Genomic DNA, 16,099 nt, shown 5'->3' with positions numbered 1-16,099 from the left:
CCCTGCTGCCCCCATGCTTCAGCATATATGCTCTTTTTTTTTAACTGTGGTGTTGAAATCACCTCCTACAGCACTGGAGTCACAGCTTTATGTATCGTGAGGGCAAACGCTGTTGCTCTCAAGATAAATAAATCTGAGCTGCAGCTGAATGGCGCATCTGAAAACAAAAAAATGGTAAATCGCACATATTTGCATTCTACAAGCTGTAAATCACATATCTGCATTCTGCAACCTATAAATCGCACATAACTGCATTCTAAAACCTGTAACTTGCACATATCTGCATTCTGCAGCATTTAAAGCGCACATATCTGCATTCTGAAACCTATATATCGCACATAACTACATTCTGCAACCTGTAAATTGCACACATCTGCATTCTGTAAATCGCACATAACTGCATTCAGCAACCTGTAAATTGCACATATCTGCAACATGTAAATAGCACATATCTGTATTCTGTAAATTGCACATATCTGCTTTCTGCAACCGGTAAATTGCACATAACTGCATTCTTAAATCTGTAAATCGCACATATCTGAATTCTTAAATCTGTAAATTGCACATAACTGCATTCTGCAATCTGCAATTCGCACATATCTGCATTCTGTAACCTGTAAATCGCACATATCTGCATTCAGCAACCTGTAAATTTGAAAAAATTGGGGGTCTATTAGACCCTAGATCTTACCTCTGCCCTCAAAGCATCTGACCACACCGTTCGGTGTGATAAAATGCTTTCCCACTGGATATGTTTATATCGGGGAGGGGGGACATTCCCTCCCACTGCTTGTAAAAGCAGTCTAGAGGCTAATTAGCCACTAGGATTGCTTTTACATGAAAGCCGATCACTATCTGAAAAGAATACCAAGATGATACCTAAACCCGCAGGCATCATTCTGGTATAACCATTCAAATTCCAGCAACATACCAGTACGTTGCTGACCCTTGTTGGACATATATTGTAATTTTTTTTTCATGCAGCCTGTTGGCTGAAGGAAAAAAAAAAGAGATTGATCGGTGGGTATGCCCACCATTAGAATACCTCCCTTCATCCACCCACTTCTAATGGTGGGCATACATGCACCATTTATATATGCCGAAGCATGGGGGCATCCTCCCGCAAAAAAGTTATGCCACGTACACACGGTCGGACTTTTCCACGGGCAAGCCATCTTTCGGAACTTCGACCATATGTATGCGGATTAGGAGCGAAATCGCTCCTCCGCCCCTGCTGCCCCCATGCTTCAGCATATATGCTCTTTTTTTTTAACTGTGGTGTTGAAATCACCTCCTACAGCACTGGAGTCACAGCTTTATGTATCGTGAGGGCAAACGCTGTTGCTCTCAAGATAAATAAATCTGAGCTGCAGCTGAATGGCGCATCTGAAAACAAAAAAATGGTAAATCGCACATATTTGCATTCTACAAGCTGTAAATCACATATCTGCATTCTGCAACCTATAAATCACACATAACTGCATTCTGAAAACTGTAACTTGCACATATCTGCATTCTGCAGCATTTAAAGCGCACATATCTGCATTCTGAAACCTATGAATCGCACATTACTGCATTCTGCAACCTGTGAATTGCACATATCTGCATTCTGTAAATCGCACATAACTGCATTCAGCAACATGTAAATTGCATATATCTGCAACATGTAAATAGTACATATCTGTATTCTGTAAATTGCACATATCTGCATTCTGCAACCGGTAAATTGCACATAACTGCATTCTTAAATCTGTAAATCGCACATATCTGAATTCTTAAATCTGTAAATCGCACATAGCTGCATTCTGAAATCTGCAATTCACACATATCTGCATTCTGTAACCTGTAAATCGCACATATCTGCATTCAGCCACCTGTAAATTTGAAAAAATTGGGGTCTATTAGACCCTAGATCTTTCCTCTGCCCTCAAAGCATCTGACCACACCGTTCGGTGTGATAAAATGCTTTCCCACTGGAAATGTTTATATCCGGGAGGGGGGACATTCCCTCCCACTGCTTGTAAAAGCAGTCTAGAGGCTAATTAGCCACTAGGATTGCTTTTACGTGAAAGCCGATCACTATCTGAAAAGAATACCAAGATGATACCTAAACCCGCAGGCATCATTCTGGTATAACCATTCAAATTCCAGCAACATACCAGTACGTTGCTGGTCCTTGTTGGACATATATTGTAATTTTTTTTTCATGCAGCCTGTTGGCTGAAGGAAAAAAAAAAAAGAGATTGATCGGTGGGTATGCCCACCATTAGAATACCTCCCTTCATCCACCCACTTCTAATGGTGGGCATACATGCACCATTTATATATGCCGAAGCATGGGGGCATCCTCCCGCAAAAAAGTTATGCCACGTACACACGGTCGGACTTTTCCACGGGCAAGCCATCTTTCGGAACTTCGACCATATGTATGCGGATTAGGAGCGAAATCGCTCCTCCGCCCCTGCTGCCCCCGTGCTTCAGCATATATGCTCTTTTTTTTTTAACTGTGGTGTTGAAATCACCTCCTACAGCACTGGAGTCACAGCTTTATGTATCGTGAGGGCAAACGCTGTTGCTCTCAAGATAAATAAATCTGAGCTGCAGCTGAATGGCGCATCTGAAAACAAAAAAATGGTAAATCGCACATATTTGCATTCTACAAGCTGTAAATCACATATCTGCATTCTGCAACCTATAAATCGCACATAACTGCATTCTGAAACCTGTAACTTGCACATATCTGCATTCTGCAGCATTTAAAGCGCACATATCTGCATTCTGAAACCTATGAATCGCACATTACTGCATTCTGCAACCTGTGAATTGCACATATCTGCATTCTGTAAATCGCACATAACTGCATTCAGCAACATGTAAATTGCATATATCTGCAACATGTAAATAGTACATATCTGTATTCTGTAAATTGCACATATCTGCATTCTGCAACCGGTAAATTGCACATAACTGCATTCTTAAATCTGTAAATCTCACATATCTGAGTTCTTAAATCTGTAAATCGCGCATAGCTGCATTCTGAAATCTGCAATTCGCACATATCTGCATTCTGTAACCTGTAAATCGCACATATCTGCATTCAGCAACCTGGAAATTTGAAAAAATTGGGGGTCTATTAGACCCTAGATCTTACCTCTGCCCTCAAAGCATCTGACCACACCGTTCGGTGTGATAAAATGCTGTCCCACTGGAAATGTTTATATCCAGGAGGGGGGACATTCCCTCCCACTGCTTGTAAAAGCAGTCTAGAGGCTAATTAGCCACTAGGATTGCTTTTACATGAAAGCCGATCACTATCTGAAAAGAATACCAAGATGATACCTAAACCCGCAGGCATCATTCTGGTATAACCATTCAAATTCCAGCAACATACCAGTACATTGCTGGTCCTTGTTGGACATATATTGTAATTTTTTTTCATGAAGCCTGTTGGCTGAAGGAAAAAAAAGAGATTGATCGGTGGGTATGCCCACCATTAGAATACCTCCCTTCATCCACCCACTTCTAATGGTGGGCATACATGCACCATTTATATATGCCGAAGCATGGGGGCATCCTCCCGCAAAAAAGTTATGCCACGTACACACGGTCGGACTTTTCCATAGGCAAGCCATCTTTCGGAATTTCGACCATATGTATGCGGATTAGGAGCAAAATCGCTCCTCCGTCCCTGCTGCCCCCATGCTTCAGCATATATGCTCTTTTTTTAACTGTGGTGTTGAAATCACCTCCTACAGCACTGGAGTCACAGCTTTATGTATCGTGAGGGCAAATGCTGTTGCTCTCAAGATAAATAAATCTGCGCTGCAGCTGAATAGCGCATCTGAAAACAAAAAAATGGTAAATCGCACATATTTGCCTTCTGCAACCTGTAAATCACATATCTGCATTCTGCAACCTATAAATCGCACATAACTGCATTCTGAAACCTGTAACTTGCACATATCTGCATTCTGCAGCATTTAAAGCGCACATATCTGCATTCTGAAACCTATATATCGCACATAACTACATTCTGCAACCTGTAAATTGCACACATCTGCATTCTGTAAATCGCACATAACTGCATTCAGCAACCTGTAAATTGCACATATCTGCAACATGTAAATAGCACATATCTGTATTCTGTAAATTGCACATATCTGCTTTCTGCAACCGGTAAATTGCACATAACTGCATTCTTAAATCTGTAAATCGCACATATCTGAATTCTTAAATCTGTAAATTGCACATAGCTGCATTCTGCAATCTGCAATTCGCACATATCTGCATTCTGTAACCTGTAAATCGCACATATCTGCATTCAGCAACCTGTAAATTTGAAAAAATTGAGGGTCTATTAGACCCTAGATCTTACCTCTGCCCTCAAAGCATCTGACCACACCGTCCGGTGTGATAAAATGCTTTCCCACTGGATATGTTTATATCGGGGAGGGGGGACATTCCCTCCCACTGCTTGTAAAAGCAGTCTAGAGGCTAATTAGCCACTAGGATTGCTTTTACATGAAAGCCAATCACTATCTGAAAAGAATACCAAGATGATACCTAAACCCGCAGGCATCATTCTGGTATAACCATTCAAATTCCAGCAACATACCAGTACGTTGCTGGTCCTTGTTGGACATACAGTGGTGTGAAAAAGTGTTTGCCCCCTTCCTCATTTCCTGTTCCTTTGCATGTTTGTCACACTTAAGTGTTTCGGAACATCAAACCAATTTAAACAATAGTCAAGGACAACACAAGTAAACACAAAATGCAATTTGTAAATGAAGGTGTTTATTATTAAAGGTGAAAAAAAATCCAAACCATCATGGCCCTGTGTGAAAAAGTGATTGCCCCCCTTGTTAAAACATACTATAACTGTGGTTGTCCACACCTGAGTTCAATTTCTCTAGCCACACCCAGGCCTGATTATTGCCACACCTGTTCACAATCAAGGCATCGCTTAAATAGGAGCTGCTTGACACAGTAAGGTCCACCAGAAGATCCTTAAAAGCTACACATCATGCCGAGACCCAAAGAAATTCAGGAACAATTGAGAAAGAAAGTAGTTGAGATCTATCAGTCTGGAAAGGGTTATAAAGCCATTTCCAAAGCTTTGGGAATCCAGCGAACCACAGTGAGAGCCATTATCCACAAATGACGAAGACATGGAACAGTGGTGAACCTTCCCAGGAGTGGCCGGCCGCCCAAAATTACCCCAAGAGCGCAGCGACGACTCATCCAAGAGGTCACAAAAGACCCCACAACAACGTCCAAGGAACTGCAGGCCTCACTTGCCTCAGTTAAGGTCAGCGTTCATGCCTCCACCATCAGGAAAAGACTGGGCAAAAATGGCCTGCATGGCAGAGTTCCAAGGAGAAAACCACTGCTGAGCAAAAAGAACATCAAAGCTCGTCTCAATTTCTCCACAACACATCTTGATGATCCCCAAGACTTTTGGGACAACATTCTGTGGACCGATGAGACAAAAGTGGAACTCTTTGGAAGATGTGTGTCCAAGTATATCTGGCGTAGAAGGAACACTGCATTTCATAAAAAGAACATTATACCAACAGTAAAATATGGTGGTGGTAGTGTGATGGTCTGGGGCTGTTTTGCTGCTTCAGGACCTGGAAGACTTGCCGTGATAAAAGGAACTATGAATTCTGCTGTCTACCAAGAGATCCTGAAGGAGAATGTCCGACCATCTGTTCGTGTACTCAAGCTGAAACGAACTTGGGTTCTGCAGCAGGACAATGATCCTAAACACACCAGCAAGTCCACCACCGAATGGCTGAAGAAAAACAAAATGAAGACTTTGGAGTGGCCTAGCCAAAGTCCTGACCTGAATCCTATTGAGATGTTGTGGTATGACCTTAAAAAGGCTGTTCATGCTCGAAAACCCTCTAATGTAACTGAATTAGGACAATTCTGCAAAGATGAGTGGGCCAAAATTCCTCCAGGACGCTGTAAAAGCCTCATTGCACGTTATTGCAAACGCTTGGTTGCAGTTGTTGCTGCTAAGGGTGGCCCAACCAGTTATTAGGTTTAGGGGGCAATCACTTTTTCACACAGGGCCATGATGGTTTGGATTTTTTTTCACCTTTAATAATAAACACCTTCATTTACAAATTGCATTTTGTGTTTACTTGTGTTGTCCTTGACTATTGTTTAAATTGGTTTGATGTTCCGAAACACTTAAGTGTGACAAACATGCAAAGGAACAGGAAATGAGGAAGGGGGCAAACACTTTTTCACACCACTGTATATTGTAATTTTTTTTTCATGCAGCCTGTTGGCTGAAGGAAAAAAAAAAAGAGATTGATCGGTGGGTATGCCCACCATTAGAATACCTCCCTTCATCCACCCACTTCTAATGGTGGGCATACATGCACCATTTATATATGCCAAAGCATGGGGGCATCCTCCCGCAAAAAAGTTATGCCACGTACACACGGTCGGACTTTTCCACGGGCAAGCCATCTTTCGGAACTTCGACCATATGTATGTGGATTAGGAGCGAAATCGCTCCTCCGCCCCTGCTGCCCCCATGCTTCAGCATATATGCTCTTTTTTTTTTAACTGTGGTGTTGAAATCACCTCCTACAGCACTGGAGTCACAGCTTTATGTATCGTGAGGGCAAACGCTGTTGCTCTCAAGATAAATAAATCTGAGCTGCAGCTGAATGGCGCATCTGAAAACAAAAAAATGGTAAATCGCACATATTTGCATTCTACAAGCTGTAAATCACATATCTGCATTCTGCAACCTATAAATCGCACATAACTGCATTCTGAAACCTGTAACTTGCACATATCTGCATTCTGCAGCATTTAAAGCGCACATATCTGCATTCTGAAACCTATGAATCGCACATTACTGCATTCTGCAACCTGTGAATTGCACATATCTGCATTCTGTAAATCACACATAACTGCATTCAGCAACATGTAAATTGCATATATCTGCAACATGTAAATAGTACATATCTGTATTCTGTAAATTGCACATATCTGCATTCTGCAACCGGTAAATTGCACATAACTGCATTCTTAAATCTGTAAATCGCACATATCTGAGTTCTTAAATCTGTAAATCGCGCATAGCTGCATTCTGAAATCTGCAATTCGCACATATCTGCATTCTGTAACCTGTAAATCGCACATATCTGCATTCAGCAACCTGGAAATTTGAAAAAATTGGGGGTCTATTAGACCCTAGATCTTACCTCTGCCCTCAAAGCATCTGACCACACCGTTCGGTGTGATAAAATGCTTTCCCACTGGAAATGTTTATATCCGGGAGGGGGGACATTCCCTCCCACTGCTTGTAAAAGCAGTCTAGAGGCTAATTAGCCACTAGGATTGCTTTTACGTGAAAGCCGATCACTATCTGAAAAGAATACCAAGATGATACCTAAACCCGCAGGCATCATTCTGGTATAACCATTCAAAGTACAACAACATAAAAGGAACGTTGCTGGTCCTTGTTGGACATATATTGTAATCTTTTTTTCATGCAGCTTGTTGGCTGAAGGAAAAAAAAAGAGATTGATCGGTGGGTATGCCCACCATTAGAATACCTCCCTTCATCCACCCACTTCTAATGGTGGGCATACATGCACCATTTATATATGCCGAAGCATGGGGGCATCCTCCCGCAAAAAAGTTATGCCACGTACACACGGTCGGACTTTTCCACGGGCAAGCCATCTTTCGGAATTTCGACCATATGTATGCGGATTAGGAGCGAATTCGCTCCTCCGCCCCTGCTGCCCCCATGCTTCAGCATATATGCTCTTTTTTTAACTGTGGTGTTGAAATCACCTCCTAGAGCACTGGAGTCACAGATTAATGTATCGTGAGGGCAAACGCTGTTGCTCTCAAGATAAAAAATATCTGCGCTGCAGCTGAATGGTGCACCTGAAAACAAAAAATGGTAAATCGCACATATATTTGCATTCTGCAACCTGTAAATCACATATCTGCATTGTGCAACCTATAAATCGCACATAACTGCATTCTGAAACCTGTAACTTGCACATATCTGCATTCTGCAGCATTTAAATCGCACATATCTGCATTCTGAAACCTATAAATCGCACATAACTGCATTCTGCAACCTGTAAATTGCACATATCTTCATTCTGTAAATTGCACATAACTGTATCCTGACACCTGTAAAACGCACATATTGGCATTATGCAACCTATAAATCGCACATAACTGCATTCTGCAACCTGTAAATTGCATATATCTGCATTCTGTAAATCGCACATAACTGCATTCAGCAACCTGTAAATTGCACATATCTGCAACATGTAAATAGCACATCTCTGTATTATGTAAATCGCACATATCTGCATTCTGCAACCGGTAAATTGCACATAACTGCATTCTTAAATCTGTAAATCGCACATATCTGAATTCTGAAATCTGCAATTGGCACATATCTGCATTCTGAAACTTATAAATCGCACATAACTGCATTCTGCAACCTGTAAATTGCACATAGCTGCACTCTGTAAATCGCACATAACTGCATTCAGCAACCTGTAAATTGCACATATCTGCAACCTGTTAATAGCACACATATCTGAATTCTTAAATCTGTAAATCGCACATAGCTGAATTCTGAAACCTGTAAATAGCACATATCTGTATTCTGTAAATTGCACATATCTGCATTCTGCAACCGGTAAATTGCACATATCTGCATTCTGTAACCTGTAAATAGCACATATCTGCATTCAGCAACCTGTAAATTTGAAAAAATTGGGGTCTATTAGACCCTAGATCTTTCCTCTGCCCTCAAAGCATCTGACCACACCGTTCGGTGTGATAAAATGCTTTCCCAATGGCGATGTTTATATCCGGGAGGGGGGACATTCCCTCCCACTGCTTGTAAAAGCAGTCTAGAGGCTAATTAGCCACTAGGATTGCTTTTACATGAAAGCCGATCACTATCTGAAAAGAATACCAAGATGATACCTAAACCCACAGGCATCATTCTGGTATAACCATTAAAATTCCAGCAACATACCAGTACGTTGCTGGTCCTTGTTGGACATATATTGTAATTTTTTTTTCATGCAGCCTGTTGGCTGAAGGAAAAAAAAAAAGAGATTGATCGGTGGTTATGCCCACCATTAGAATACCTCCCTTCATCCACCCACTTCTAATGATGGGCATACATGCACCATTTATATATGCCGAAGCATGGGGGCACCCTCCCACAAAAAAGTTATGCCACGTACACACGGTCGGACTTTTCTACGGGCAAGTCATCTTTCGGAATTTCGACCATATGTATGCGGATTAGGAGCAAAATCGCTCCTCCGTCCCTGCTGCCCCTATGCTTCAGCATATATGCTCTTTTTTGAACTGTGGTGTTGAAATCGCCTCCTACAGCACTGGAGTCACAGCTTTATGTATCGTGAGAGCCAACGCTGTTGCTCTCAAGATAAATAAATCTGCGCTGCAGCTGAATGGCGCATCTGAAAACCATAAAATGGTAAATCGCACATATTTGCATTCTGCAACCTGTCAATCACATATCTGCATTCTGCAACCTATAAATCGCACATAACTGCATTCTGAAACCTGTAACTTGCACATATCTGCATTCTGCAGCATTTAAAGCGCACATATCTGCATTCTGAAACCTATATATCGCACATAACTGCATTCTGCAACCTGTAAATTGCACATATCTGCATTCTGTAAATCGCACATAACTGCATTCAGCAACCTGTAAATTGCACATATCTGCAACATGTAAATAGCACATATCTGTATTCTGTAAATTGCACATATCTGCATTCTGCAACCGGTAAATTGCACATAACTGCATTCTTAAATCTGTAAATCGCACATATCTGAATTCTTAAATCTGTAAATCGCACATAGCTGCATTCTGAAATCTGCAATTCGCACATATCTGCATTCTGTAACCTGTAAATCGCACATATCTGCATTCAGCAACCTGTAAAATTGAAAAAATTGGGGTCTATTAGACCCTAGATCTTTCCTCTGCCCTCAAAGCATCTGACCACACCGTTCGGTGTGATAAAATGCTTTCCCAATGGTGATGTTTATATCCAGGAGGGGGGACATTCCCTCCCACTGCTTGTAAAAGTAGTCTAGAGGCTAATTAGCCACTAGGATTGCTTTTACATGAAAGCCGATCACTATCTGAAAAGAATACCAAGATGATACCTAAACCCGCAGGCATCATTCTGGTATAACCATTCAAATTCCAGCAACATACCAGTACGTTGCTGGTCCTTGTTGGACATATATTGTAATTTTTGTTTTCATGCAGCCTGTTGGCTGAAGGAAAAAAAAAAAGAGAGATTGATCGGTGGGTATGCCCACCATTAGAATACCTCCCTTCATCCACCCACTTCTAATGATGGCCATACATGCACCATTTATATATGCCGAAGCATTGGGGCATCCTTCCGCAAAAAAGATATGCCACGTACACACGGTCGGACTTTTCCACGGGCAAGCCATCTTTCGGAATTTCGACCATATGTATGCGGATTAGGAGCAAAATCGCTCCTCCGCCCCTGCTGCCCCCATGCTTCAGCATCTATGCTCTTTTTTTAACTGTGGTGTTGAAATCACCTCCTACTGCACTGGAGTCACAGCTTTATGTATCGTGAGGGCAAACACTGTAGCTCTCAAGATAAATAAATCTGCGCTGCAGCTGAATGGTGCATCTGAAAACCAAAAAATTGTAAATAGCACATATTTGCGTTCTACAACCTGTAAGTCACATATCTGCATTCTGCAACCTATAAATCGCACATAACTGCATTCTGAAATCTGTAACTTGCACATATCTGCATTCTGCAGCATTTAAATCGCACATATCTGCATTCTGCAACCTGTAAATTGCACATATCTGCATTCTGTAAATCGCACATAAGTGCATTCAGCAACCTGTAAATTGCACATAACTGCATTCTGAAATCTATAAATCGCACAACCTGTAAATTGCACATATCTGCATTCTGTTAATCGCACATAACTGCATTCAGCAACCTGTAAATTGCACACATCTGCAACATGTAAATAGCACATATCTGTATTCTGTAAATTGCACATATCTGCATTCTGCAACCGGTAAATTGCATATAACTGCATTCTTAAATCTGTAAATCGCACATATCTGAATTCTTAAATCTGTAAATCGCACATAGCTGCATTCTGAAATCTGCAATTCGCACATATCTGCATTCTGTAGCCTGTAAATCGCACATATCTGCATTCAGCAACCTGTAAATTTGGAAAAATTGGGGTCTATTAGACCCTAGATCATTCCTCTACCCTCAAAGCATCTGACCACACCGTTCGGTGTGATAAAATGCTTTCCCAATGGTGATGTTTATATCCAGGAGGGGGGACATTCCCTCCCACTGCTTGTAAAAGTAGTCTAGAGGCTAATTAGCCACTAGGATTGCTTTTACATGAAAGCCGATCACTATCTGAAAAGAATACCAAGATGATACCTAAACCCGCAGGCATCATTCTGGTATAACCATTCAAATTCCAGCAATATACCAGTACGTTGCTGGTCCTTGTTGGACATATATTGTAATTTTTTTTTCATGCAGCCTGTTGGCTGAAGGAAAAAAAAAAGAGATTGATCGGTAGTTATGCCCACCATTAGAATACCTCCCTTCATCCACCCACTTCTAATGATGGGCATACATGCACCATTTATATATGCTGAAGCATGGGGGCACCCTCCCGCAAAAAAGTTATGCCACGTACACACGGTCGGACTTTTCCACGGGCAAGCCATCTTTCGGAATTTCGACCATATGTATGCGGATTAGGAGCAAAATTGCTCCTCCGTCCCTGCTGCCCCCATGCTTCAGCATATATGCTCTTTTTTAACTGTGGTGTTGAAATCGCCTCCTACAGCACTGGAGTCACAGCTTTATGTATCGTGAGAGCAAACGCTGTTGCTCTCAAGATAAATAAATCTGCGCTGCAGCTGAATGGCGCATCTGAAAACCATAAAATGGTAAATCGCACATATTTGCATTCTGCAACCTGTAAATCACATAGCTGCATTCTGTAACCTGTAAATCGCACATATCTGCATTCAGCAACCTGTAAATTTGAAAAAATTGGGGGTCTATTAGACCCTAGATCTTACCTCTGCCCTCAAAGCATCTGACCACACCGTTCGGTGTGTGTCAGGAAAGGTTCCCTCCGCTGGTAATATCAATCATTTGGCATGCAGTACTGCGATCCACCAGCAGGTGTCTCCTGCTGGAATTATGTAATCTTTGGTCCGCAGTACTGGTGTCCACCAGCGGAGGGATCCTGGCAGTGTGGAGCAGGTATTGCCTTCTACAGTCAGGTGTCACATGACTGACAGCAGCCATTATAAATACCCGGCAGGTGCACACACACCTCGCCTTGGTATTGTTCCTTGTGCCCTGACCTGCTGCTGGTGATCCTGAACCTATTCCTATTCCTATTCCTGTTCCTGTTCCTGTTCCTGTTCCTATTCCTGTTCCTGTTCCTGTGTCCTGAACCTGTGACCCGTGGTTCTGATCCTGTTTCCCTGTCCTGGTCCCTACCCTGTCCCACCTGTTACCATTATCCCTGTCCTGCAGTCTGATCCGTCCATCCTCTCCCTGTCCTGTGTTCCTTACCCCATTTGCTGATCTCCCCGTGTATGACCTTGGCCTGGCTTGTGACTCTGATTCTGGACTGCCCTTGTTTATTTGCTGATCCTCTATGTATGACCCTGGCCTGCCTACCGTTTACGGTCCTTGCATTTCCCATTTATTGTACATATCTGTCTGTTGTTGTTTGGGGTCTTTGTTGGTTGGTTTATTGCACTGTGTGGTTGTATTTATATTATTCACTTTCTTTAATAAATCATATTTCACTTATACACGTTTGGGTTTCCTCTGTTGCAGTCCACACAGTTCTGGTCTTATCTGATACGTGACAGAATACCAAGGCCATCCCTGACCAGAAGTGGCTACACAGAGGAACCATCTTGGTTCAGGTTGCTTACTGAAATGAATTTAGAAGTGATTCGTTATTATGCTTTGCTGGCGTCTGAGAGTGGTGACTATCTCCGCCAGACACTGAAAGGGTGGACCAGTGATCAGCTGTTGGAAACCATTCGTTTAGCTCACTCCTGGGTTGATCAGGGCTGTATGTTGTTTGGGGATGTTCAGCCGTTAACTCAAATCTGCACAGAGCTGGCCCTGCCCTGCATCCCAGGGGGCCAGGATGATTTTTCTCCCCCTTTCAGTATTAATCAAGTCGCATCACTGGTATGGCTTCTGGAAGATGATTCCCCTTACTTTTTTGAGCATTACACAGCCTGTTCCCAACAGATGATAATAGAATGTGTTGATTCCGTACAATCCCTTGTTAGACAGGCAGTGTGTAACCCGCAGTTTTTACAACCATTACTTTTAGCATGGTCTGGTATTTTGCAATCAGCCACAGCCAGCCCACAACAAACCATCTCTGCTACCAAACACCTGCCTGCCCAAGAGTCTCTTCCTCCATCACCTATGGCAACCTCAGTTTCAGCCCAATATACTCTACTCCCCACCAAATATCAATACCCTGTTTCTTCCTGCTGCACATATCCTGCCTTTAATCCAACTGCCTCTTTCCCGTGGCCCACTATCCCTCAAGATCTTCCCCCAGCCACTGTTACCTCTTCCCTGCCATATTCCAACCCTTCTCTCCAGTCTGCTTCATCCCCTACCTATAGATCTGCAGCTACCTACAGGCCTTCAGTAGCTAAATCTAAAAAGAGACAGAAGTTCTTTCCTACCCATTTGATCCTGCCAGTAATGCAACCTGCCTCCACACCAACCAACCTGCTCCAGTCTGCCTGCATGCCAGCTGAACCTGATCACCCACCTGATTCTGCCAATCATCTGCCTGCTATCCAGCCAGACGCCTTGCAGCCTGATGTCCCGGCCTTCCAGCCAGACGCCTTGCAGCCTGATGTCCCGGCCTTCCAGCCAGACGCCTTCCAGTCTGATGCCCCGGCCTCGCGGTCTGATGCCCCGGCCTCGCGGTCTGATGCCCCGGCCTCGCGGTCTGATGCCCCGGCCTCGCGGTCTGATGTCCCGGCCTCGCGGTCCAATTCCTTCCAGTCTGATGTCCCGGCCTTGCAGTCCGATGCCTTCCAGTCTGATGTGCCTGCTGTCCAGTCTGATGTGCCTGACGTCCCGCTGCCCGCCTTCCAGCCTGACGTCCCGCTGCCCGCCTTCCAGCCTGACGTCCCGCTGCCCGCCTTCCAGCCTGACGTCCCGCTGCCCGCCTTCCAGCCTGACGTCCCGCTGCCCGCCTTCCAGCTTGACGTGCCGCTGCCCGCCTTCCAGCTTGACGTGCCGCTGCCCGCCTTCCAGCTTGACGTGCCGCTGCCCGCCTTCCAGCTTGACGTGCCGCTGCCCGCCTTCCAGCTTGACGTGCCGCTGCCCGCCTTCCAGCTTGACGTGCCGCTGCCCGCCTTCCAGCCTGACGTGCCGCTGCCCGCCTTCCAGCCTGACGTGCCGCTGCCCGCCTTCCAGCCCGTTGTGCCAGCTTCCCGGTCCGATGTGCTTCTGTCTGCTGCCCTGCTTGAAGTGCCCGTTACCCAACCTGATGTGACTTTGCTCGTAGCCCAGCTTGACGCAATGGACTTTCCCCAGCAACTGCTAGTTGGAGCGTCCGGAGGTCGCTCCTTTGAGGGGGGGTACTGTCAGGAAAGGTTCCCTCCGCTGGTAATATCAATCATTTGGCATGCAGTACTGCGATCCACCAGCAGGTGTCTCCTGCTGGAATTATGTAATCTTTGGTCCGCAGTACTGGTGTCCACCAGCGGAGGGATCCTGGCAGTGTGGAGCAGGTATTGCCTTCTACAGTCAGGCGTCACATGACTGACAGCAGCCATTATAAATACCCGGCAGGTGCACACACACCTCGCCTTGGTATTGTTCCTTGTGCCCTGACCTGCTGCTGGTGATCCTGAACCTATTCCTATTCCTGTGCCCTGAACCTGTGACCCGTGGTTCTGATCCTGTTTCCCTGTCCTGGTCCCTACCCTGTCCCACCTGTTACCATTATCCCTGCCCTGCAGTCTGATCCGTCCATCCTCTCCCTGTCCTGTGTTCCTTACCCCATTTGCTGATCTCCCCATGTATGACCTTGGCCTGGCTTGTGACTCTGATTCTGGACTGCCCTTGTTTATTTGCTGATCCTCTGTGTATGACCCTGGCCTGCCTACCGTTTACGGTCCTTGCATTTCCCATTTATTGTACATATCTGTCTGTTGTTGTTTGGGGTCTTTGTTGGTTGGTTTATTGCACTGTGTGGTTGTATTTATATTATTCACTTTCTTTAATAAATCATATTTCACTTATACACGTTTGGGTTTCCTCTGTTGCAGTCCACACAGTTCTGGTCTTATCTGATACGTGACAGTGTGATAAAATGCTTTCCCACTGGAAATGTTTATATCCGGGAGGGGGGACATTCCCTCCCACTGCTTGTAAAAGCAGTCTAGAGGCTAATTAGCCACTAGGATTGCTTTTACATGAAAGCCAATCACTATCTGAAAAGAATACCAAGATGATACCTAAACCCGCAGGCATCATTCTGGTATAACCATTCAAATTCCAGCAACATACCAGTACGTTGCTGGTCCTTGTTGGACATATATTTCAGAATGCAGCTATGTGCGATTTACATGTGGGGACTAAGCCTCTAACACAATAGCAGCAAGTAGGGTAAGTCGAATTTAATTAACTATCCTACAAGGCAGAGCAGAGGGGACCCCACAGAGAACAAGTGGCTTGTGCAGATCAAAATGCCTATCAACATCCCAGCTGGGCAACAGGGACCTAAGGGCTAAAGTCGACATGACACTTGATTATGGCCAAAAGGGCTGAGCAGCGATAATGCTGGAATGGAAAAAGTGGTTAGTAGGGTTTTGATCTAGTCTTCCATTAGGCTACTTTCACACTGGGGCGTTGCAGGCGCTGGAGGTAATGCTTTGCTATATTTAGCTGCGCTTTACCGCCGTTTTAGCGGTGCTATTATGCCGCTAGCGGGG

The sequence above is a fragment of the Lithobates pipiens genome, unplaced genomic scaffold, assembly GCF_037356315.1.
Source record: "Lithobates pipiens isolate NorthernLeopardFrog02 unplaced genomic scaffold, aLitPip1_a1.2 Scaffold_18, whole genome shotgun sequence".
Taxonomy (NCBI): domain Eukaryota; kingdom Metazoa; phylum Chordata; class Amphibia; order Anura; family Ranidae; genus Lithobates; species Lithobates pipiens.
Note: the sequence above shows the minus strand (reverse complement) of the source record.